The following is a 26,078-nucleotide window of genomic DNA, read 5'->3' as shown; positions in this document are numbered from 1 at the left end:
TTACAAACACATGGGTAGACAAATCCAGAGTAAATTAATGCCCATGTTCCCAGGTTTGTTAACATAACTTGACAGGGAAGGGAGCTGGGGCCGTTCTGTTCAGGCGGTGATGGTGATGGAGCTTGGTCTTGCCTCTGTTTCTGCAGCAGATTTTGTAACCATGCCTGGCTCCAGAGGGAAAGACTTTAGGAGTGAGGCTTCTAGAGTTCAGACCCCACCAAACCGCTTTCAACAGCCTGAAGGTAGCAGGGGAGAATGGGGCAGTGATTTGCCTACTGTCCCACAGCAGGGCCATGCCTGAGCTGGGCATGGCATGATGATCTCCTGACTCCCTGTCCCCAGGAGCAGGCTACCAGTCGAGCAGCGTTCTGCTCTCCTTAGATATGGCATGGCTTTGCTGTTCTGCAGCATCTCGCTGGAGCCTCTCCAGGCACACCCAGGTAGCGGTGGCTCAAGCTGGACCTGTTGATGAAATGATGCCCATCTGTTTCCTGTTGGATGCAGTTGTCATTCCTCCTGTTTAGAAGGAATTGGCAGCATTTATTTGAACTGCTACATGTATTGGTTCATTCTAAATTGCAGACACAATCATGTCCATCAAATCAAAGTAACCTGCCCCAAACCCCTCCACACTGGTTCTAGTATATTCTGCTATTGTGGAATTTTCAAGAAACATCCGGTGGCTCACCACTTCCTCCTGGGTACCTCTGTGTAGATGGAACCCAGTGTCAGATTGGTGATTATTGCATCTGCATCATATTCCTTATCTCTCTAAATAGGTTATACCCTCCTCTGCAATGTGCAGATCTACTCTTTTTAAAAAAAGAGGTCACATGCACACGTGCTCTGAAAACTGTGTTGCACCTCGGCTGGGTACGCGGCTGGCTCAGTCTGGGGCATGTTGGATATGTTCAGCCCCTAAATACAGAATCCCTCAAGCCTATGTCTGAGCGACAGTCCCACCCATTGCTATAATGAAGGGAAAATGTGGGAAACTCCTGCCTTGCTGCTGGGAAGCAGGGGCCATGGGGTAAGCAACAAATGCAAGGGAAGTCTTGTAATGTTGCAGGACAAGTCTGGGTACGGTGCATGGGGCAGTAGACTCCAGAAGAGCAAGATGAAGTAGAAGAGCAGGGGCCACTCCTGTAACACCCCAGGAAGCAGGGGCCAGACAAAGCTGATCAAGCAACTCTGAGCCCTGCAGAACAAGTCTGACCAGACCTTCATTATCTGTTCTCTGTCCCTCCTCCAAACAACTGTTCTTTTCTTTACCCTGCTGCAGTATGGGTCAGTATGATTTCTGTGTCCTGCTTGCGTGTCTCCTGAGCCATACAGATCTCTCGAATCACGAAGATGGCTGATTTCAGTTCTGCACATTCCCATCTCGGAAAAGGTATGGCAGAAATGGAGAGGGCTAGAGATGGCTGATAAAAATTAAAGATCTGGACAAACTCTCATATTTAGTGAGACTAAAAGTACTGAGACTGTTCATCATAGATGAGCTATGAGAAATGTACACAGGTTCTGGTGAATGACCATCCATTATGCTAATGTATAGGGGCATGGGAACATTCAATTAACTGGAAAGATGGTTATTTTAAAACAGATAAAGGCAATACTTTATCACATGATGCACAGTTAAGCTGTGCAATTTACTGTCACAAGGGATCACTGAGGCCAAGAGTGCAGCAAGATTTGAAAAAGGGGTGGAGTTCTTTGTGGATAACAAGAACCAGTAGAGTTTAAAAAACAAGAGCGCTGGAAGGGCCGGAAGCCCTCCTGGTTTAGGGCAGAAGCCAATCTCTGCGTGGGTTAGGAGGGAAGCTGCTTGTGGGCAAGTGAAATGCTTTCTGCAGGGTTTCTTCCACCGCCCTTGGAGACTGGCTATTAGACTTCCGTCTGATCCAGTCTGGCAATCACTATGTGCTGTGTGTTCTGAGCTACGGGGCTCCCGATGACAACGATATCTAGGTCAGATACCATAAATCCCAAAACGCTTCACCAACGGTGGCGAGTGCCGTTATCCCCATTTCCCAGATGCAGAGACTGAGGCACAAAGGTGAAGTGATTTGCCCAAGGTCACCTAGCAGGCCCATGGCAGAGCCAGGAACAAGCCCAGGTCTCCCGCATCCCAGTCTACAGCTCTGTCCACTCAATCTCACTACCTCCTGATCAGGGGGAAGAGGTTGCTTCCCCTTTACACTGGGCACTAGCCCTGACCCATTCACTGATATGTTTTTGTTGAACAGGGTGCGGGGGGGAGTTCCCTCTTCAGCCATTTTGATGTTTGACATTTGCTTTGTTTTGAATTTTGCACTAAATGCAGGATGGGGAGGCATGGCCTGTGCAGGAAACAAAGACTAGAAAGGCAAAGCCCAGAGAGGTCTGGTCCTCAGGCTGCGATGACCCAGCTGGGGAGAGCCACAGGGGAAGAGGGTGGGATGGAGAATTAACCAAGGCTCCTCTTTCAGCTTAGCAGGGCTGCAGGTAAAACACCAGGCAGGGTGCAGGCTCAGAACCAGTGAAATTCTTGCCAGGTGTCTGCACTGCACTGCACTGGTCCTACCTTTGGTGCCCTGCAGCACTGACCTGTTCCTTAGGAGCCTGCCTGCCTTCCCTCTGCAGAGACTCCAAGGCCAGAAGGACCACTGAGATCATCCAGTCTGACCCCCTGCATAGCCCAGCTGGAAAATACTCCCCCACCTCCCAGTAATTCTTATCTGTTAGAAAAATGGCCAGTGATGGAGAATCCACCACCACCCTGGGTAAGTTGTTCCAGTGGTCCATTAACTTTCTAACAGCAAGAGTATGCCTTTATTTCCAAAACTGGACACAGGATTCCAGCAGCAGTTGCACCAGCAGGGCCGGATTAATGCAGAGGCTTTAGGATCTGCAGCCTCAGGCTAAGGGGGGGCCCTGCAAAAATAAATCCATAATTATATACAATACAGTGGTCATCAACCCATTGATCCTGGAGCTCTGCTGTGCTCTGCCAATGGGAGCTGTGAGGACGGCGCTTGCGGGTACTGGGCAGCACACGGAGGCACGCTGTCCCCCTCCCACCAGGGGCGCGCAGAGACATGCCAGCAGCCGGCCGCTTCGGGGAGCGGTGTACAGCTATGGTAGCAGGCAGCCTGCCTGAGCCAGGCTGTGTCGCCGGCCAGGAGCCACCTGTGGTAAGCACCTCCCAGACGGAGCCTGCACCTCACACCACCTCCTGCACCCCAACCCCCTGCCCCAGACCCTGCACTCCCTCCTCCACCCCAACCCACTGCACCAAACTCCCAGAGCCTGCACCCCTCATCCTCTCTTGGAGCCCCCTCCCAGAATAAACTATTATAACAGCTGTTCTAAGGTAAGAAGTAGGCTATTTTGAATTAACTTAACTATATTCTACATGTTTTAAGACTGAAATGTAACCACAGAACAGCTTTGTTAATTAAAAAGCAAGTTTAGTATAGCGTTAATAGCCTCAATGCCATAATTGTGATCATTTTGTTTTAAATTCGGAAGAAGACTTGTAGACACAATCTAATAGCCCTGGGCCTACAGGAGAGTTAATCTGGCCCTGTGCACCAATGCTAAATATAGTGGTAAAATAAGGAGATTCCCCAGTTTATGCATCCTAGGACTGCATTAGCCCTTTTGGCCACAGCATGACAGTGGGAGCTCATGTTCACCTGATTATCCACCATGACCCCCTAGTCTTTTCCAGCATCACTGCTTCCCAGGACAGAGTCCCCCATCCTGTAGGTATGGCCGACAGTCTGTTGTCCCAGATGTGTACATTTACGTTTTGATATGGCTAAATGTAGTGTTTGCTTGTGCCCTGCTTACCAAGTGATCCAAAGTCTGAATCTGTGACCTGCCCTCTTCATTAATTACCACTCCCCCAATATTTGTGTCCTCTGCAAACGTTATCAGTGGTGATTTCATGTTTTCTGCAAGGTCATTGATAAAAATGTTCAATAGTGTAGAGCCAAGACCCTAACCTTGCAGGAGCCTACTGGAAACAGACCTGCTCAGTGATGTTTTCCCATTTACAGTGACAACGTGAGACCAGCTTTCAGTCCATTTAATGTGGGCCAAGCTCATTTCACATTTTTTCTAGTGTTTTAATCAAAATGTTGTGCTGTACCAAGTCAAAGGCCTTACAGAACTCTTAAGTACATTACAGCAATGCTAATACATTATCAACCAAATTTATAATCTCATCAAAAAAGATAGATCCTGCCAAGCTCTCTTGCTATTTTCCATAAACCCCTGTTGACTGGGATCAATTACACTGTCCTCCTTTTAGTTCTTTGTTACCTGAGGTTTCCCATGCCTTTTTTTGGTGCTGGATGTTCCTGTGAATTCAGCGGGTTCCTGGAGGGGATTTCCCAGAACCCAGGAAGTGGCTGGCTTAGAAGTAGCTTCCCTGACTTTAGTATGTGGGTGGAAGATGCGGCTGCACCTGCTAGAAATGAGCAACAATTCACAGTGGTGCTGGACAGAGATTCCTGCCTGACTCCTGGGGCCAAGGGAAAGAAGATGGGGCTTGAGAGCCATGTTGTTTGAGCTGTTGTGCCCCCTGTTTTCTGACTGGAGCCTGGAGGTTTAAGGCACCTTAAACAATATTATGCAACAAAGGAGAAAGTCTCTGTCTTTAGCAAGGTGTGAGTGAGGGCCCCTGCTTTGACCCCGAAGGCTTGATGGGGTCTGGGAGAGCCAGCCAGGCCCCACCCTCTCAACCTCCCCATCTCTGTAATCTGATAGAAGCGTGAGGGCATCCAGTGAATAAAGGAGGAAGGAAGTGCAAAAATAAATATACTAGAACACAGACAAAGGAACAGCCAGAAGCAGGGCTGGGTCCAGCAAAAGGGAAGGAAACCACCCGAAGGAGGAAATGGGGAGTATGTGTAAGGGTCAGAACAAAGATCTACTGCTGTATAGGAAATCTGGCTGGCTGGCTGTCCCCATGCACACCCCTCTATCCATCTATGGGTTTTGTATAATCATAGAAATGTAGGGCTGGAAGGGACTTCAAGAGGTCATCAAATCCTGCTGTGGCAGGACCAAGTAAACCCAGACCATCCCTGACAGGTGTTTGTCCAACCTGTTCTTAAAAACATCCAATGCTGGGGATTTCACAATCCCCATTGGAAGCCTGTTCCAGAGCCGAACTACCTTTCAGAGTTGGATATTAGGACAAATTTCTAATGATAGCTCCCTTGCTGCATATTAAAGCCCGTCACTTCTTGTCCCACCTTCCGTGGCCATGGAGAGCAATTTGTCACCGTCCTCTTGTAACGGCCCTCAATGTATTTGAAGACTGTGATCAGGTCGCCCCTCAGTCTTTACTCAAGACTAAATATTTCCAGGTTTTTTAACCTTTCCTCACACGTCAGGTTTTCTAAACCTTTGATCATTTTTGTTGCTCCCCTCTGGCCTCTCTCCAGTTTCTGTATCTTTCCTAAGCATGACACTCCGTACTCCCGTGGAGACCTCACCCAGGGCTGAGTACAGCGGGACAGTGACCTCCCGTGTCTTACATACAACAATCCTGTTAATACACGCCAGAATGATATTAGCCTTGTGCACAACTGTGTCACACAGGTGGCTTATGTTCAGTTTGTGATCCACTGTAGCTAAGGCTACGGTTTAGTCATGGGTATTTTTAGTAAAAGTCATGGACAGGTCACGGACAGTTTAAAAAAAAAAAAAAAAAAATTCATGGCCCGTGACCTGTCCATGACTTGTACTATATACCCCTAACTAAAACTTGGGCCGGAGGTGCTCTGGGCGGGGTAGTCCAGGGGCACTGGGGTAGGTGGCTGGGACCCTTGCTGGTCCTGGAGAGTAGGCCGGCGATGGCATGCAGCCCGGACCCCTGCTAGTCTGGGGGGAGGAAGGTTGGTGGGCTGCCCCTGAGCCAGCACTGGCAGCTACAGAAGTCTGTGACCTCCATGACAGACACGCAGCCTTAATTCTAACCCATATACATGATCCACTATCATGCCCCTCACCATAGTATCCACGTTTTTTTCATGTAAATGGCACTGGTGTAGCAAGTTCCCTACTGGGTCTCATGGCAATGGGGACTTCCCTAAACACACCAGCACTGAGCAGAAAGCTGTGGGCTGTTCTCTCTCACTCAGAGATGCAATCACAGCAAGGTGACAAAGGCACTTTCTTGCCATCTCAGACATTCTCTGGGTAAAAAGAAAAGGAGTACTTGTGGCACCTTAGAAACTTAGAGACTAACAAATTTATTAGAGCATAAATTTTTTTCCACCAAATGCATCCGATGAAGTGAGCTGTAGCTCACAAAAGCTTATGCTCTAATAAATTTGTTAGTCTCTAAGGTGCCACAAGTCCTCCTTTTCTTTTTGCGAATACAGACTAACACGGCTGCTACTCTGAAACCTGTCATTCTCTGGGTAGAATTCCCTGTGTCCTTTATCCTAGGCAAACCTTCCCCCACCGCAGTCTTGGGGGGGAGGGGGTAGACAGTGATCAAAGGGGCAGAGGGCAAGTCAGTATCAAATGCTAGTAATGAAGCCATCAGCTGATAAAAGAAAAGGAGTACTTGTGGCACCTTAGAGACTAACAAACAGCAGCAGGTTCCCCAGCTGTGTGGAGCCTCCCCCCGGCCCCCCAAAAAAGGGCCTGCATTGCACAAACACGTCAGGAGAGATACAGCGTCTTGTTGAGCAACATGTCAGGAGAATTTGCATGTTGTTTTCATCCAGGCACTTGGCCTGGGGGAAGGTTTACAGGATCAGCCAAGCAACTATTGCCCAATGTGGAGATAAGTGGTGAGTTTTGCTGCAGCTGGGAGCTGGGCCACCATGATTGAGTGGGGAAGAGATGCCTTTTGCATGCAGTTCAAAGCTGTTTACCTCCATCCTGCAGTTTAAAAGAGATCTCCAGGAGAGTCAGTGACCCACGTGCAGCACCACTCTGCGAGGCTGTTTCTAACATGATTCTGTGGTTGAGTGTAATCCAGTTGAATTGTAGCATAGCTGGGATTTTATGTGCTGTGGGTGTCTGACATCCCAAGCACTCCCATCACACACCGCACTATCCTGGCTGCTACGGTTGTTCATGATTTACTCTGCAGTAGTGTCTAGAGGCCCCAGTGGGGAATCAGGGACCCGTTATGCTGGGGGCTGTCTACGCACATGAAAACACAGTTCCTGCTCCCAAGAGCTTTCCATCTTAGTGCCCGACACAGCAGAATCTAAGCACTGAACCAGCTACAGGCTAGTGAGTGTCTGGGACAGGGGTTGCCAGGTGTCTGGTTTTCGACCGGAACACCCGGTCGAAAAGGGACCATGGTGGCTCCGGTCAGCACCTCTGACCAGGCTGTTAAAAGTCCGGTGGAGGTGTAGCGGGACTAAGGCAGGCTCCTTACCTGCTGTGGCTCCACACAGTTCCCAGAAGCAGCAGCATGTACCCCTTCCGGCTCCTATGCATAGGGGCAGCCAGGGCGCACCGCATGCTGCCCCTGCTCCAAGCGCCACCCCCGCAGCTCCTATTGGCTGGGAACCACGGCCAATGAGAGCTGTGGGGGTGGCACCTGAGTACGGGTCAGCACACAGAGCTACCTGGTCGTGCTGCCGTGTAGGAGCCAGAGGGGGGACATGCCGCTGCTTCTGGGAGCTGCCTGAGGTAAGCACTGCCTGGAGCCTGCACCCCTGACTCCCTCCTGTGCCTCAAACCCCTCGGTGCCAGCCCAGAGCACCCTCCTGCACCCCAAACCCCTCATCCTCAGCCCAACCCCCCGCCTCAGCCCGCAGCACCCTAAACTCCTCATTTCTGGCCCCATCCCGGAGTCTGCACCCTAACTTCAAGCCAGCCTGGTGAAAATGAGTGAGTGAGGGTGGGGAGAGCGAGCGAGAGATGGGGGGGCAGGGCCTTGGAGAAGGGGTGGGGCAGGGCGGGGTTCAGGGCAAGGGTGTTTGGTTTTGTCCGAGTAGAAAGTTGGCAACCCTAGTCTAGGACTAAGAGTCAGGACCTCTGGCTCTGTTCCCAGATCTGCCACTTACTCACTCTGTGTCCTTGGACAAGTCATTTCACCTGTTGATGCCTCTGTTTCCCCACCTGTAAAATGGGGAGATCTTGACTGAGTATTGCTGAGGGCTGGCTCCTGCATGGGCTGATTGTGGTGTATATTTTGGATTGTTGTTCTTGTCTTTTTTAAAAAAAGAAATGCTTCTAAAAGTGTCTAGCGGCTCTGGGGCTAAGTGGTTGGAAGGAAAGCAGTTACATAAATACCTGAGTAACGTGGGGGACATTGTGGGAGTTAATTCATTAGCAATTTTAAAGGGCTTTGAGTGCCTGAGATGGCAAGGGGACAGTATTGTTAATTAGGTGTATTAGAGTGATTTTTATTATTTTTTCCTGTTATGCTGGTACTAATTCCAGAGCAGGAAGGGGAGCACGGGGTTTGGGGAGTTTACCACATGCTCACCTACAGCTACTATGTTCCCATGCAGGTACAATATTGCAGACGGACACCCCAGAGGCTGTCTGAGCTGACCCTCCAAGGGCACAGATGAGTCTAGTTGGCATCCAGACACACAACCCCACCTCGGCGCATGTCAATATGGACGTGATTTGGGTTTTGCAAGACCTTGTGGGCTGGGATTTTGATGTGACCCAACACCAGCAGGGGCTCAGGTCCAGGTCTCACACTATTGAACACAGAGTTTTGGTCGTTCGGACACGTAGCATTTTGTCCCATCTCTAGCTCCTAGTGCAGACAGATCAGTGCAAACAGTGTGAGTCATGACTCTGTTATCTGTGTTGCAGCAGTGCCCAGAATGTGCTGGGCACTGCACAGACCTGTTGGGAGAGACAGTCCCCACACTCTCCTAGCCTGTTCCCTGATTCCAGGTACGTGAGCTGGCTCTCAGAAGGATGGTGCAAAGACTGGGGTAGGATTGTGCTAGTGCTTGAACTGTGTGCTTGCAAGGGGACAGTGAGAGGGACAGGCCTAGCTTTGCCATAGCCAGTTATACAGTGCTGCTGATCAGATTCACCACGAGACCTTGGCAAATAGCTTCCAACAAACCCGCATCTCCTGGAGAGTAAAAGCCAGCATAAAGGAATTCCCATAAAAAGCTCTATGCCAGAGGCCAGGGGTATGGAACCAAGAAGCATCACATCTCACTAGCTGACCTTAAACGTTAGCCAAGTCAGGTAAAAAGCACCAGACCAAAGTAAGCACTGGTTAGGGAGGGACTGGAGCTTTGGGATCCTTGCCTGCATGCCAGCAGAGAAAAGCCATTTGCCTTTGTCAGGTGAGGTGGTTACTGTGCTGAGCTGGGACCCTTTGTTCATTGAGAGCTCAGAGACACTCTTTTGGGGCCTCAAGGCCTAGTCATTACGGTCTAATGGCTTCCAGGCTCTGCTGTTTGTCTGTGCTGGCCAGGGTGACACATCCAGGCAGGAAGCTCAGTGCTCAGAAATCAGGTGTCTTGGACAAGTCTCAGCTATGGGAGAGTTTGGGGCTGGACTTTTGTCCTCACTGCAGAGCTTGGTGCAGTTGGCAGTGTCTGCACAAGAGAAGCCTAGAGCAGGAGTCTGTGCGGGAGCCCAGAAATCGAGACAGCTTTGCTGCAGGTCAAGCACAAGAGATCAGCGGGGCTCAGGGACAGGGAGCAGCCCTGGAATTGCTGAGGGCTGCAGGTCCCGACTGAGCTGGAACGGCAGTGTGTTGCAGTCAGGGGATGAGTTGCATCATAGCTTTGGGAGTCAGACTAGTTCCTAAGGTGCAATTGTCCATGGCACCAGTCCCACAAGTGGCCCTGAGGGGTGCTCTGCAAACTAGCCTCGAGACCTAGAGGAGGGCCCTGCAGGCTAGGCTGGAGGCTCAGAGATGGAGCAGTGAAGGGCTGGCTTGTGCTGTGAGCGGAGAGAGATCACTGCTGCCCAGGGCCCCGGCACCAGCCTGAATATCAGGTTCAGTAACAGCCTGTTTCCCAGACAGTCATTTTGTCTCTGGCACAAAAAGAAAATTGCTAAATCCAGGGGTTTCCCATCAGTCTCCCCTTGCCCTGGGAGGCTATTACTGCCAAGGGCGTCGCCGGCAGATGAGTGGCAGAACCTAGCTGTGCAGAAGCCTGCAGGGAAGGGCCTGAGATCGGGATTCTGAGCAGCGAGCAGTGGCAATGCTGCTGAAAGGGGTTTGAGCTACATCAGGTATGCAAAGGCTGGTTTGCCCAGACTCCTCTTAATGGGGATTATCTCCAAGACACAAGGTGCTGCTGCCACATGTCATCCCTTTGAACAACACAACCCTGTCTGAAGAGTTGCAATGAACATTTCCGTGACTGTAGCATATGCTGATCTGCCTGGACAATTGGCCAGGAGAATGGGCTTTCCTGCCTTGACAGAAAGGTGGAATCAATCCACTGTTTGCTGAGAAGACACCTGGGAGCCCATTTGGGAATGTGCATGGGGATAAAATCACAGAGCAACTGGCCAGCCTGTCGCACCAACCCCAGTGCTTAGGGAACAGACACTTGAGATTAGCTCCCACCTATCCACAGCGTCACAGACTTGCACAGTCTCAGAGAACTCCTCAGCAGTCCATATTCCCAGCCACTCCCGGCACTGCTGGTACAACCTGCATTGACCCGCCAGCCTGTTGCTCCACAGCTCTCGGAGCCTGGAGTTCAGTCAGCACCAGAAACGCCTCAATTCCTTTTGCACCAAGATGGTTAGTTTGTGCTGCTGCTGCCTATATTCTAAACAGCCCAGAAGCAAATCGCCCCATAGGCTGGGGACAAGCTCATCCAGACCCTGTTCCCAGGGAGAAGCTCCATTCCCCCGCCCCCGAGTGTCTTATTAGGATCAGGGTCATTTACTCCAGTAGGAGAGACAATAGCCATAATTTCCCTTTTGCTTTTCCTCAATTTAAATATAACAGTGTCCAGCAGCTGAGATCAGGCCTCACTGCGCCAGGTGCTGCACTTGCACAGTGAGAGACAGGCTGTGATGGGTTGGATCACAGAAACCCTCTGGGAGCTGCCACCTGTTGTGCCAAGACTACTTCTGCTCCTGCTTTCCTGCCCTGCCAGCTTTAGACACCAGCACCCTGCCTGGTTTGAGCCAGACCCACTAGCCTGCTGCAACCCCAGACCCAGATCTGAACCATGTCCCCTAATAGCTGTAGGCTTAACTGAAAGCAGCTTACAGAAGTGTTCCTGTCCTTGACACTCAGATGCCCAACTCCCAATGGGGTCCAAACCCTAAATAAATCCATTTTACCCTGTATAAAGGTTACACAGGGTAAACTCATAAATTGTTCGCCCTCTATAATACTGATAGAGAGGTATACACAGCTGTTTGCCCCCAAGTATTAATACATACTCTGGGTTAATTAATAAGTAAAAAGTGATTTTATTAAATACAGAAGTAGGATTTAAGTGGTTCCAGGTAGTAACAGGCAGAACAAAGTGAATTACCAAGCAAAAATAAAATAAAACCCACAAGTCTATGTCTAATAAAACTGAATACAGACAAAACCTCACCAGTTCCAGTAAGCTTCCTTTTACAGACTAATCTCCTTCTTGTCTGGGTCCAGCAATCACACTCGCCCCCTGTAATTACTGACTTTTGTTCCAATTTCTTTCAGGTATCCTTGGGAGTGAAGAGGCTCTCTCCTTAGCCAGCTGAAGACCAATGAAGGGGTCTCCCATGGGCTTAAATAGACTCTTTCTTGTGGGTGAAGACCCCCTCCTCTCGCCTATGCAAAGTCCAGCTCCAAGGTGGAGTTCTGGAGTCACCTGGGCAAGTCACAGGTCCATGCAAGACTCACAGTTTTTACAGGCAGAAGCCATCGCCCACATGGCATCTTGAACGTCTCCAGGAAGACTTCTTATGTGGACTGGAGCATTCCAAGATGCACTGTTCCTTAAGTGCTTCTTGACTGGGCACTTAACTTTGCAAAGTCCTTTCTCCAGGAACTGACCAAATGCTCTACTAAGGTTATTTAGAAATCAAGCCAGTACACGGCCAATATTCATAACTTTGAATACAAAAATGATACATGCATACAAATAGGATTGATAGAGTCAGTAGATTATAACCTTTACAGAGATATGTTACATGGCATATGTAGCATAGAACATATTCCAGTTATGTTATATATATTCATAAGCATATTTCCATAAAGCCTTATGGGGAGCACCGTCACACAGGCCTGCCCAGAAGAGTTCACAGTGAAAATAAACAAGACAATAGGTGGGAGAAAGCAAGGATCATCGTCTCCCTGGCTTGGTTAATAGGATGATGTGAGTCTGTTCCTGCTACCCTCTGTCTAAGTCCTTAAAAGCCTCCAGCAGGGAGGCAGCACCTTGGGCATTTCGGAGAGGGGTGAGTCACATCCATGACCCTTAGTTTTATACCAGTCAGTGTGCGGGAGGGACAGACCTCCATATCTCACTGTCACATGCTTCGTGTGCTGTGCCACTTTTCACACCCAGCATGAGCCAGCCGGTGACTCTGTTTCCGGCTGCAGAGGGATAGTGGCTTGTTTGTTTCCAGATCCCAGATGCAGTTCACTCCATGTGATTAAGGGGGAATGAAGTCACTGGGGATTAGCCAGGTCAGGTAGGTGCAGCGTATTGCACATGGACACTCCTGGAACAGGGCTCAGTCCAGTCTTCCAGTGCAGAGGGCTGGCTTTTGCCACTTTTCTTTGCAGACTGAGCTTTAATTCTTACCCCAAATGAAAGCAAAGACTTAAAAATCTACAAATAGATATGCACTTCAAGGGCAGCAGCCCCAGGGGGCTTGTTCCTCTGCGTGCAAACAGTGTGTCTCCAAGGGGCCTGCAGAGAGTTACAACGCGTGTTTGAGAAGCTAACAAAGGAGATTTATCTGTCCAAGCCAAGCAGTAACTAGGGCAGCGCCTGCATTTTGCAACCCTTCCATTGCTATAGCTTCTCCGGCTTGTGAAAGAGACTCATCCAGGCAGACAACAGTGGAACCGCTGAGTGACTGTTCTGGCTGTATCCCTCACAGGAGAATTCCTGGAGGCTTCCAAGAAATTGCTCAACATTAAGGAAGCTGCCTCTAGCTGTGCCTAATGCAGCCATGTCCTGACTAAATCTTAGGCCCAGAGGAGATGGGCCTGAGCGCACAGGAGGTGGGAGTGTGGGACTGAGCTATGGTGCAAGAGCTGTGGGGGGACTGGCTGAGATGGGGGGGGGTGAGGTTTGAATGTGGTGCTGCGTCCAGCACTGACCCAGAGAGCCCCTTCTGTAACTGTGGTTGGGAAACCTGCATTGGCCTGGCACTGGGCAGGTGCTCTGGGAGGGCATGTGCGCGCAGCACCTGAGCCAGCCCAGTGGCCAGCTCTTGTGGTAGAGATCCAGACGTGTGCCCTTGTTTGAAAGGATGATGTGTGTCCAATGGTCCGTGGTCTCCCTGTAGCTCAAAGCCCCTTCAACCTGGCCCCGTCGCTCAGTCTCCTCAGAAGCTCATGGGCCGGCTGCATTTGTTTAATGACAACCGGTTTCCTTCGAAGTTATTAACGGTTTTAGCTGTGGCAAGTTCTGGGTTAGAGCCTGTGCCCACTGGTTTGTACGGCAGTTCTGGGCCCAATCCTGCTGTCAGGGACGTGGGTGGTGTTGGATCACAGTGGGAACAGGGGTGGTGCCCCAGGGGAGGATCCGGCTTTGCGTTGTACCCAGGGTCGTCATTTGCACCGTGCAAGTGGGTGTAAAGTGCAGAGTTCTACACGTGCTGGGAGCACTCAGCACAGCTACCAGACAGCTCGGCTTTGAGTTCTGGGGGAGAGGCCTGTCTTTCAGGATCTTTCGGGCCTGGACTCTAGTCCCTACGCTCCAGGCGGATGTGGGCTGTTAGCAAGCGGCGGCAACTCCCAAAGTGGAAATCCTCACGACCCCGGCTCTGGGGCATTCGTCCTCACTGACAGCCGCCAGCCCACTCCGACTCTCCAGAGCAGGCTCTAATAAGCTGTTTGGGAGTGAAAGAGTGCAGCAGGCCCTGCTGAGCTGTGCATGCCATGTGCCTAAGGGTCTGCGTGTCCCTCTGCCAGCCCTGTGCGACCGCACACCCAGTGTGTATGGACTCTCACCAGATAGCCTCCCTGTCCCTTCTAAAGCCACGTTGGGCAACACACACGTTAGAAATGCCAGTCAGCCAGAGAGGTGGACAGTGACTGGCCTCGTTCAGCAGGCAGCTTTCAAGGACAGGGATCTTACAATGCTTAAGAAACTGCAACTAAAAAACCAAACAACTCAATGTGATTCCTGACAGAGGAAAGAGAGTGCTGCCCGTGCGCACATCCTAGGGCAGCGCCATTCCCCCAGGAAATGCATTCAGTGACCACAGGACCGATCGGAGCCTGATGTATCACTTAGAGATGGTGCCTTTCCACAGGCAGACGCTTTCTACAGCAACGTTGCGGCTACGGGTGGAATATGGGCCCTGACCCTGCAAATGCTTAGCCACGTGCTTGCCTCTGCACGCTGCGAAAGTCCCATTGATTTCAACAGGGTAGTTGCTCAGTGCATCAAGTAAAGCACATGCATAAGTCTTTGTTGGAAAAGGGCTACTTGCTCCTTTAATTCAGCTGCCCAGGAACCCCGCCACCCCACTTTGTTCTTCTTAAGCCATGTCTCCCGTCACCTGCTCAAAAGGGAAAAATGAAAGATCTTAAAGAACAAAAACCTGGGGCTCCAAATGTAAAAAAAAGTTTGGTTCAAAATCAAGGCAGGTGACAGCAGCACATTCACCTCTCAGGCCAGGCCAGCGACAAACCCCAGGTGTGTAAAAGCGAAGCGGTGAGCACTTCAGAGAATAATGCTCCCAGGTGCCATTCACACAGCCAGCGGCACCTATCTCCTGGGGCCGACGGCCAGTGGCACTGGCTGCAGGTTGCGTGCCATCTTCTCGCTGGATAACCACAGATTGCAGCCTCTGACTCAGTTCCTGAGCTTGTAGGCAAACGGTAACATAGTGCATCCGAGCTGGGCGCTGAGCTCTGACTCACACAGCCCATCAGTGGAGGTGCAGACGCTCACTAGCGTGACTCAGGGTTACACATTGGGACTCTGCAAATAAACCCAGTAACTCCTGCCCAATCTTCTGGTCCCTTCCTGTCAACGGGAGGCCCAGCAGGAGCCCTGCGCCCTGAGACTTGCAGCCTGTGAGCTTTGCTCCCAGCACTTGACTTCGAGCATCACGTGGATCAGTGACAAGAGGAAGGATTTTAACCAGCCCACCCTGGTTTACAGTGTTGCCTGGGTTTGAGCAGATTCACACTGGACTTCCCCCTGGCTTTGCAGTCTAATAACCTTCCTCCACTCCCCATTGCAGGACGCCACTCCCAGGTCACTAGCCCCTGATGGAGATAGGATCACGGTTCCTCTCTTTTGCTTTCTAAGTTCCTCTGACTCCGAGTTGGAGTCACCACGCATGAGAGGAGAACTCATCTGTTGTGACCTGCCCTGCAGCTGGCTCCAAGGGAAACCATGACGAGCAGGTGTCCACATGCATACTGTGTGAGGCCCTGGTGGCTAGTGGTCAGAGCAAGGGACTGGGTTATAGTCCAAGCTTTGTCTCGTGCCCAGCTGTTCAGCCTCCCTGTGGCTGTAAAATAGAGCTAATAACCATCATCCACCTGAGACCTGCCGACGAAGCAGCTGTAAATGCTGTTGTTAGTTTAGAAGAGCCAGGCCTGCAGCAGGCACCCATGGGAAAAGCCAGCCTAGACCCACTCTGCATTGTTCTGAGACATGCACAAAAAGCCAAGGCGGTAAGAACGTAGCTTGTAAGCACCTTAAGATACGGGCCGTGTATTTGTACAGCACCTAGTACAGGGGGGTCTGGTCTAGAAGGGCTTCTAGGAGCTATGCTAGTACTAATGACAGTGATCTCAGCCCGGCTCTGAGCAGCACTGAATGTGCCTAACCTCAGGTCTGACTTACGAGAACCTGCTGGCCGTGACACTGCTCATGTCCAGGTGCAGCAGGGTGTCCCAGAGCAGAGAGGCTAGCACAAGCCCTTGGCACCTCTTAAATCCCACTTTGGCCATCAGAATAGACTGATCACTGACCCTGCCTGCCCAGGTAGCCCAGTGCCCCCTCATTCTCCGGTGAGGACGTAGCCTCGGTGTCACACACGTTTCCCACCCCTAGAATGCGTTAACATAAAACCCTGTGTCTGAAAGCCGCAGGAAGACACCACTTCGTAGGGAGCTCATCCCCTCCAGCTGCTGGCTCCCAGTTTGCCTCCCACGCTGATTCAGAGTCTACCTCCGCATGACCTGCCCAGATAAGTGAGCCGACACAGCAGCCAGGACCCAGGGTGGAGCTGGCAGGAGCTGCAAAGGAAGTGTCTTCAGCCAGTGGGTTGGGCTTGGCTTTCTGACCTGCATTGTCAAAGAGGCTTGTCCATCTCAGGTGGTGGGAATGAGCTGAAAGATGGGCCAGATCCACCCAATAACCCAGACTCCAGCATCAGGGCCACTTGCAAGCCACCAGCTTCTCAGCTATTACCCAGCCTATCTGGGAAGTCCACAGACTGGCCGGGCGGCCCATCCCCCCGCAGAGCCTTGTGCGCACTGCTTTTGCTGAATGTGTGTGTGCATCCACTGGCTGCTGAGCGACAGAGCAGGAGAGGAAAATCTGGCTTCTGTCATCATTGCCTGGTATTGGCCACAGCAGCTGCTGGAGAGGAAAGCACCCAGAGAGAAGCTTTCACCGTATTTGCCCTGGCAGAGGGTGCAGGCCGGGCAGTCACCCCGCGGCTCTTAGCTAGCAGAGCTCGCGTTAGGGCTAGGTGCCCAGCACTTCCCTTCACGGCCCAGACCTGCAAGGCTTTATTTCCTCTTTTTGGAAACAGCTGCAGTTCTGCTGGCTGGGCTGGAGGAGGGGGGGCTGAACTTTGCAGGATGGTGATTTGAGAAAACCTGCAGCAAACCAGACCTGAGAGCTAGACAGAGACTTGCCTGTAGCCTAGATTAATTCCAGCCAGCACCAGCCCATAACTACTATAGCTGGGCCAAGCTGAGGGGCTGGTGAAACGCACAGGGGTATAACTCTGCGTCAAAGGGTTTGTCAGGCCTGCTTACATTACAGTCAGAGACCCAACCATGGGGGTTGCTTCATGCGGAGGCGGTGGTGCTCCTCCAGCTTGCCACTGCTTGTAGCTGAGTCAGGCAGGGATGATAGATCGTGTGAGAGAGTCACTCTGTCTGCTGGCCAGAAAGGCCTCCTAAGCAGCTTGGACATTCAATGAGAATAACAGCTGACCAGGAGGGAATCGTGTTTAAGCAAAGCGACCCAAAGGGCAGAGTCGGTGTCCCCTCCGTGCTGGCCCTGTGCTTAGTCTGTCCAAGAAACCCATCTCCAAACACTGAGGCCTCAAACCCGGGCCAACACTGAATGGGCCCTAGTGACCTTAGTCGCTGTCCTTCACCTTGGCTGGGTCCAGTGGTAGAAGCAGACGACTAGCCAGGTCCGGGTGTGTTTAGGCTCCGCACTAGCATTTACCCCATGGCTACCACAGGGCAGCTGTAGCCTGCTTGAAACCTGGGTACCATGTCTCCTAGTGCAGCTAGACCCAGGCATGCCGTCCAGGTGTGACCACCTGTCCTTGGGCTCAGCAGCAGCCGGGATGCAGCCTCCGAGTGCCCGGGCAGGGACCCTGGCTGTCCATCTCACTGCCTCCTTTGGGGCTTGCCCCCAGTTTGTGCCAGCATCTTTGTGTGCAGCGAGTGTGTCCAGCTCGCTACCCGATTGGGAGTCTGGCAGGCTGGCTGCTGGCAGCTGACCGAGCACGGAGCAGGAACAGCCGTTTGGCTGTGACCTTTACAACAGCACCGTGTCCTGGAGCAAATGCAGCCTTTTTATGCCACTGTTGCATTGTCTTTTATTCCTCTTTTCTAGGTCATTGGTCAAGCGTTAGCCCTGGGCTGGCAACCACCTGCTGATCTGGGGTGGGGCTACCTTTGGCGAGCATGCGGTGGCCAGGGCCAGGGGCAGATGGGGGAGTAGGGGCAGGGCTGAAGGGCACGTGAAGATGGGGCTGGGGCACAGTTCATTGCCTAGAAGGTTTCCTCCCTGTTCGGTCATTGCCAGTGTCAGGGTGTGGCCGGGACGGGCGAGCAGGACGAGGGTATGGAGGGGCTGTTGAGGTTGTGGCCAGAAGCTGGATGTTTCTCCAGTGTCTGCCTGGCTCCCCACAGGCAGTTGAGGGAGAGGGGGTTGCACGAGTCCATAAGCAGGAGGGGTTGCTCACCTCAACTGCCTCCCCATCCCAAGCAGCAATTTCTGTGCCCCTGTCCAGAGGCCCCGGAGCAGCAGAACGGGTGTCTGGCCGCGGGGCTCCCGCACCCGCCTGAGCGAGCTGGAAGCCCTGCACTGGGCAGGCAGGAAAGAACGCGAGGTGCCCTGCAGCGGGGAGGTGCTGCTCTCTCCCCGCCGCGTCAGCAGCATGGCGGCAGCAATCGTGATGTGGGCCTGGTGCCATTGCCCAGGGGCACAGAGCTTGCAGCAGCAGGACGCGCAGTGCAGCCTGGTGCGCTAGCACCACGACGGGTGTTCTGTAACTCCTGGTGCAGCCAGCGTGCCAGGGCCACCCTGCCGTGGGCTAGCTCCAGTTTATGACTTCTCGCTGAGCCCTGATCACTACAGATAAAGGGCTGGGTAGCAGGAAGGAACCTGGGCTGAGGAGAAACCACCCAGTTATAAAACGGACCTGCCGGGAGCGCCGCAGGCCCAGGGCTGGGGGCGGGAGCTCTCTCCCCTCGCAGCAGGGCTGGGCCTGGTCGCGGCTGGGATGGGAGGCCAGCGAGGGCCTGGCGCCTGCCTTGCTCCCAGCTGGTGTGCTACCCCTCTCCCCCGGGGGAATGTGGGGCCAAGCGGGGTCCCAGGCACTTGGTGAGCCACGAGCCAGCGCCTTGGCACAGCTCTGGCTGGCACCAGCCGTTCCCTTCACAGGATGCAGGTGCTTGCCCACTCTGCCCTGTGGGCTTCTCCTGCCGCCCCTTGTCGGGGAGGCCCTGGGACCCCCTCACAGACCCGCTGTCCCCTGTCAGGGGGCAGACATGGCCCTGCGGCCAGGCCTCGCTTTCCTGGAGCCCAGGCCTTTCCTCGGGTTCAAGGTTCAGAGAGCCAGGAGGGGAGTGATGTGGGCAGGGCTCAGGGCCATTTTAAACCAGTAAAGCACAGTCCTGCCTGCAGCTGCAGCCCCCAAAGCCCTTGCAGGGCTCTCAAGGCCCCAAGGGCAGGCGGCTGCTCCCTGCCACAGCCTGGCCAAGGGGCCTGCATGAGCCTAGGCCCAGTGGTGGCCGGGGCTGGTCCCCTCCCTTGGCTCTCTGGGCGAGAGGCCAGGCCTGCCCCAGCTCCTGTTGCTTCATTCCCTGGCAGTTGCTCCAGCCCCGTTTGCTGATACAGTTATGTACCCAGCAGGCAGGAGCTGGGGCCAGTGCTGACGTGACATCCCTGGAGCGGGACTGCCCTGGCTCAGCCTGGCATGTCGCTGGTTCCCCTCCCTCCTGTGATTTCGGTTCACCCTAGGCTGGGTGCTCCCAGACGCTGCTTCCCAGCTCCCCGTGTTTATGGCTGGTTTGGGTTCCCAGCAGCTGGCTGGTGGGCAAGATACTTCACGCCTTCCCGTGAATCAGCCCAGCCTGCTGGAGCCAGCCGCCAGCAAGCCACAGCTCGTCCTCTCTTCTCACCAAAACCTGGGGCACCAAAGTCAGACAGGTGAGCCCTGAGGCCAGGGCCTGACCCAAGGTAGAGCCCCCCCCGCAGGGGCGTCATTCCCCCCCCCCTGGCCCAGGCAAACACCAACAGACTAAAGGAGTGACTAGGGTCATGCAGTGAGAGTGGAACCAGGGCAGGCGGGGGGCATAGACAGATTTGGCTGGTGCAGCTCATGGGAGCCTCACTGCAAAGACACCAGGGCTTGGTCAAGCCTGGGGAGTTGGGGGTGGGAGGCCCCTGTTTCCAAGTGAATTTGGTGGGGAGGTGGTTTCCTGGCTCCCCCACCCAACAGATGCCGCACATGCAGTTACATGTGGCCCCTGGGGCCAGTATGTAGCCCCACAGCCCAGCCACGAGCCAGTGGTGGGTGGCGCCATCGGTAGGCTCTGCCAGCCCGCAGGGGAGTGGGTCTGTTGGCCTTTCAGAGAATGCGGCACACAACCTGAGGACCACGAGTGCGGGGGCCCAAGTCGCCAGTGCCCGACCCTTGGCCACACTGTGTTAGTGCCACATGTGAGGGGCAGGGCAGGGTGTGTGCAGAGAGCCCTTATACTGAGACGCGAGGAAGAGGGAGCAGTCCCCTGACCCAGACGAGGCTGCTCCGGAAGTAGCTGAACACAGGCAGTGTGCCCAGAGGGCCCAGTGATGGTCCCCGGAGAGGTAATCTGGCTAGCAGGGAGCCTGAGCCTTCCCCTCAGCTCTAGCCTTGCCTAGCGGGAGGGCAGTGGGCTCTGTGCAGTGCAATGGCTCCTGCCCTGCCAATGGTGCTTGGTTGGGTGCTCACAAGCCGAACCTGCCCCAGCCTGGTGTTGCCCGCTCGGCAGTGACAGCCCCCAAGGTCCCAAGACGACTTGCTGCTGGTGGAATGGGTCCTGCCGTGCGTCTGGCTTTCCACACGGCTCAGCCTCTTTGCCCTGGGTCTCGCTGCTGCTCAGTCATGCTGGGCTCTTCCTCCTGGCCTCTCTTGTGCCCCATGGGCCCAGCCCTGGGCAAAGGCCATTTCCTCTTGCCCCGCGAATGTATCCCGCTCAACGCCATGCCGAGGGCGGGGGCCTAGTCCCAGACCATCAGCAGTTTGCGGAAGGGCATGAACACTCCATGGCTGGGTTTGCTGCAGCAATAAAACCACAGGGACCCAGTGCATGAAGCTGCTGCCAGGGTTGATGAGAGCACGGCTCCCGTTCATACAGCTCGGAGCCTGGCCCCCATAGGGCTGGCTCATCCTCTACAGGGCCAGGCCACTTAGGGCGGCAGAGACCTCTGCATGCACCCTGTCCCCGGCTGGGGCGATTGCAAAGGGACCAGGCCCAGTGCCTCAGCACTGCTCTCCAGCGCACCCCACTGGCTGCTGCTTATACCAGCACCCACTCAGCAACCTTGGTGCACGGGGCTGCACGCCGCTCCTGTTGTTCCCATGGGCGTCCTGCCAAGTAATCCCGCCTCCCTCCATCTGTGGCTCCCCTCCCTTTGACTGAGCCTAAACTACCAGCGTCTTCGCTGTGTGCTGCCAACGGGCATCCCAGTGTGCAAGGGAGGGGCGCCAACCCTGGGACCAGCCCCACGAGCGCCCAACGCCCGTGCCCTGCTGAGGAGAGGAAAGACCCACCAGGGGAAGCAGCAGTGCCTTACCAGGACACTGTCGTGTGCCCCATGACTCGGGTCCTCTAACTCCACTCCCACAGAGAACTCGGCCTGGTCGGGGAAGACCCCCAGGTACCGGATGGTGCCCACACGGATCCCACCTGACTGCAGCAGGACCTGGGCTCTGTGCCCAAGGCGCAGATCCCATGGTGAACATGGCATAGATGCCCGGGTACCAGGGTGCTGCTGGGCCCTGCGAAGCTGGGTGCTGCAAGAGACAGCAAAGGACACACAGTTGGTGGGGCAGCCCCCCTGGAGCGAGTCCCCGCTGGGCCCAGGAGCACAGTCACTGAAGTGGGGGGAAGCCACTTGCCCATCACACCCAGCCCAGCTCTGGCAGGGCCCTTCCCTGGAGGCTGTAGGAGTTGTAGCCTTTGAGGTGGGGGGGCCACGCCAGGGACTAGCCTAGGGGCCTGTGAGCCCGGAGCCGGGCCGGGGCGCCAACGTGCTGCGCCTGCCACCTGCTGGCAGCTCCCCGAAGCTCACGGTTCCCCATCAGCACCTGCCTCAGCTCATTGCAGCCGCATCCTCTCCCCTTCCACAGCCTGGCGTGTGGCCTGAGACCCTGTCCCTCCTCCAACCCCCCCACACACACCAGAGCCTGCCACACCCACTGACACTGGGGCCATGGCCTCTCCTCCCCCCCCCCCCGGGTCTGTCTCCTCCTCCCAGCCGGGGCACGAACCTACAGCCCCACTGGGGCCGAGGGCATGTCCCCCCCTCCCCAGTCCCCACACCAGCACCAGGGCCTATGGCCTGGACCCCCCCACCCCCTCCTGCACTCTCCATACGTGGTTTGCCCAGGCTCTGTAGTAGGGATAATACACTGCCCTTGCCCAAGGCACTGGTGTGCTCTGGGGCACGGTGTGCCTGGTGACCATGTGAAGGGGTAGGAGCGAGCACCATCCCGTGGAACAGGGACCGGGGGGCATGTGTGGCAGAAAGAACTGGGGCGGGAGGGGTTCATTGCTTGGCCCCTTTGGATGTGAACTGGCCACTGCTGTGGGGAGCAGACTACAGGGAACCATCCTGGCAGCTGGGCCCTGCAAAGTCCGGGCTTTGCCTCCTGACCATGCTGGGGGAGCTGGGCCCAGCTCAGCGGGTGAGGCCAGGGGAGCGAGGCTGGCAGCAGGAGCCCCACCGCTTGCCCCCTAGACCCCATCCACAGCAGCTTGCACTCAGAGTGCAGGGCAAGCGCCGGAGCCGGGGATGCACCTGCCCACGTCCACGGGTGCTGAGCTGGGCCTGTGGATGAAGCTTGCGAAAGCCGAAGATGTGGACGCCCAGCCTGGGCAGCTGGCAGCAGGACAGCTCTGAAGCACGCAGCAGGGGCTCATGTCAGGCCGGACAGGCTGCGGCCGCTCCCCTGCGAGGCAGCAGATGGGAGGGTGACTGGATATGGGAGCCGACAGCCAGGCTCGGCCCATGGGGCATCCAGCAACAAATGCCACCTGCCCGACCCCTCCCCCCAGCCACGTGCCAGCAGGCCACGCGGATACAGCACAGGGTGCCACAGCATGCTGGCCACCTCCCCCTCTGCATGGGCTGGGACAGCCGCTGGCCCTGCAGTCCCCCCTGCCCCTGCTGTCGCCCTGTGACCAACCTGCACCAGAGAGCCAGGTAGCGCTCATCGCCCAGGTGATGCTGCACCCTGGCTGAGGCTGTGCGGGGGGTCTTTCTCCCGGCCCCCACCCCCATGGCACACTCACTGGGGCACACCATTCTCTGCGCCTCCCACCACCCCAGTCCCCCGGAGGTTTCTTCACCTGACAGCGTCTGGAGGCCCCAGCTGCTGTCTCCCATGCACCACCCATCAGATCCATCCGCACTGGGAGCCTCGGCTTTGCTCTGCATCTCCAGGGTGTCCTTGGCCTCGGGCCCCTGGCTCCGTCCCCACTCCTGGAACTGGGAAGGGGAGAGCAGGTGAGGAAAGGCCCCCGCCCCCTGGCACGCTGGGGAGGCAGCCATGTCACTGTGGCTTTTGCCTGAGGCCTACCTGTTCACGGAGCTCCTGCTGCTCCCTCAGCAGCTCCAGGTACCTGCTGCTCCACAGTAATTTCTCTGCACGCAGCTCAGTGCTGACATACTTGACCTCAGCCTCTAGCCCCATGAGCCTTTCCAGGACAGCAGTGCTGGCGTCCTGCGACCTCTGCAGCTCCCCACGGCCTAGGAGACAGCAAGACACCCCTGCTTGTGGAATTGCCCACAGCCACGAGTGATGCTCCCAATGGGGACGTGGCCTCATGCTGCAAAACGCTCACTCTTCTGCCAGCTGCATGGCCTGACCCAGCTGATTGCTGCAGCTGTAAGGCTGAGCACGTCCTCCTGATATGTCCAGGGTGAGCCTGGGCTCCAGGGCCTGCATCTGCTGAGAGCAAAGTGACTAGAGAACCAGAAAGCCCCCAGGGCCTGTCTCATTGCAGCCTGGCTGCTCTGCACAGCCCAGCACCTGCATTGCAGCCCAGCGCACCCAGCCTTTGCTGCCCGATGGGGAAAGCCCCAGGGAGCCCGCAGCACGTCCCGGGCGCTGCAGGACACTGCTGAACCGAGGCAGGGCTTTGTGGCTTCCCAGCGTACTGACCTGCCCCTGGCTGCTCCCGGTCAGGAACAGGCGGGCAAGCGCCATCCCCATCGCAAGCTTCGCTGCAGCTCTCCAGCCATGATCCCAGCGCTGCGCTGACCTGCAAGCCAATCAAACCCAGACATAGTGCCGGCACTGTCACTGGGGCAGCACACGTAGCCCCATACACAGAGATGGCCAAGACTGGCTCGGCCCAGCCCAACTCACTCCCTTCGGCCTGGGGCCCCCAGGCAGCCCAGGGGAACACAGCCCAGGTCATCTAGCTCACTGCTTTGGCATCAGTCCCTTCCAGGAAGGTTCACACCCACTGAGACACACACACCTGTAGCCCTTTCCGGAGGCACAGAGACAGGGGAGCGAACTGCACCTGGGTCAGAGCAGGGCTGACCCACCAGCACAAGGCACAGGGCTATACCGGGCGCACACGATCACACTGGGTGCAGGAGTGACACTGGGTATGCGATAAACTGGATGCAAGTGAAACGTTCTGGGCATCGTGGAGGGTCCTTGGCAGGTGTCAGGTGTCTGTACCCCTCCCCAGTAAGTGCAGGGATCTGGTATAATGGATACGAATGGGTCTGAGATCTAATTAACGCCCCCCACACTCCCAGACCACCACCCGGATGGAAGCCAACCTGCCCCTGTTTTATAAGCACATTTCCTCTATTCGGGATGCACTGGCTCCATGCGTCTTGGCTCCAAGTGCATGGGAGGGTGGAACCGAAGTGGAGACTTTCGTCAAAGCTCCAATGGAGACCCATGTGCATGGTCACGGTTCGGAACAAGGAACACCGTGGGAGCATGACTGTGGAGGCAAGAGACAGAGCCAGCATTTGCAAGTGCCATTTACCTCACGCACGAAATGGAACACGAGCTCCCAGAAAACCTTGTAGCAGAACAACACGTACTAGAGAGGAAGAGGAGAGATGGGCGAGAATAGCATCAGCATGAGACTGGAAGCGCCCCGGCCAGGACAGAGGGCAGGCGGCCCTGCACCTGTCTGTCTGTTGGAGCCTTTCCCGGAGCGCCTCCAGCTGTGGTGTCTGGGCTGGACTGTGTCCGCCGGAGTTACGCCAGGCTGGGCACACGGCGGTCAGAGCCTGTGGGGACCAATGAAGCTGGGCTGTTATTGGGCTGGGGAATAAACTCTATGGGGAAAAGCAGAAGGCACAGAGGCAGGATTTCCCAGCTGCGCCGCCACGAAGAGAATGATGCCCAGCCAAGCCCTGCCATGGCACCCACAGTGCTGCCCTGTCACTTTTCCCAGCACAAATCCAGCATGAGCTGCACTTAGCTAGGGTGGGACACACATAGTGTTCCAAGCCTCAGAGCTGAGAGCACCCACTTCCTGCCCCAGGAACCCCCAGCTATCCCTGTGCTTCCTCCCCCAGCTTCTGAGCAGTGCCCGCGACCCTGCCCTTCCAAAGGGAGACATGACTCTCCACAGCCAGAGTCTGTTCACCCTGCCCCTACCTCACTTCTGGGGATGGCGCAGGGGGAGGGGGTCGTTGCAGAAGGCACACTCCCCGCCCCGGGTAGGAAGACAGCCCACATTAGATCTGGGTGAAGTACAGTTTTACATTGAGTTGGGACGTTAGCATGAACGATAGGCATGGAACCAAAAAGCTTGAGAGCATGAGAAAGACGACTCATTGTGTCAAACTTGTGGTGACCCTTCGAAATACCAGTTACCTTCCTTAAGGTTTGGGCAAAGTAACAGAAATCAGACATAGTTAATAGGATACCAGATGCAGTAAATAATTTACTATTTAAGAAACTCCTTCATCTGGCCATGGCTAGTAATGACAACACATGATTGTTAAAGGGGATGAAAAAAGTAACCTTTGAAAGAGTTCATTGCTGATACCTGCCTGACCACACAGGAGCCAACCAATATGGGTCTCAGCACCCCAAGGGGTTAGTCCGTGGGCTGTGAAGATGTAGTCAATTGCTTGTTCTTTAGGCATGTTTAGAGTAATTCTGTAAATACTATTCCGCTTTGGATTTAATGAAGGAATTTATGGTTAAATTAGTGTCAGTGTGATACCAGGCATAAATAATAACCATTCCAGCAGCCTGCCTGGCCTGGGGTGCTCCCAGCCACCCTGAGGTGCTCCCAG

General features: G+C 54.8%; 1 long non-coding RNA gene across 1 annotated transcript; it reads right to left on the bottom strand.

Moving 5' to 3' along the window:
- Positions 1–23,124: 23,124 nt before the first annotated feature.
- LOC122458251 lies at positions 23,125–24,058 on the bottom strand. Its single transcript, XR_006278176.1, has 3 exons — positions 23,959–24,058; positions 23,374–23,543; positions 23,125–23,282 (listed from the first exon to the last, which is right to left on the bottom strand). It is a non-coding gene; the product is annotated as an uncharacterized LOC122458251 (long non-coding RNA).
- Between the last annotated feature and the right edge of the window lie 2,020 nt (positions 24,059–26,078).

Source organism: Dermochelys coriacea, chromosome 19 (assembly GCF_009764565.3).
Source record: "Dermochelys coriacea isolate rDerCor1 chromosome 19, rDerCor1.pri.v4, whole genome shotgun sequence".
Taxonomy (NCBI): Eukaryota; Metazoa; Chordata; order Testudines; family Dermochelyidae; genus Dermochelys; species Dermochelys coriacea.
Note: the sequence above shows the minus strand (reverse complement) of the source record. Positions and strands in the feature narration are given on the sequence as shown.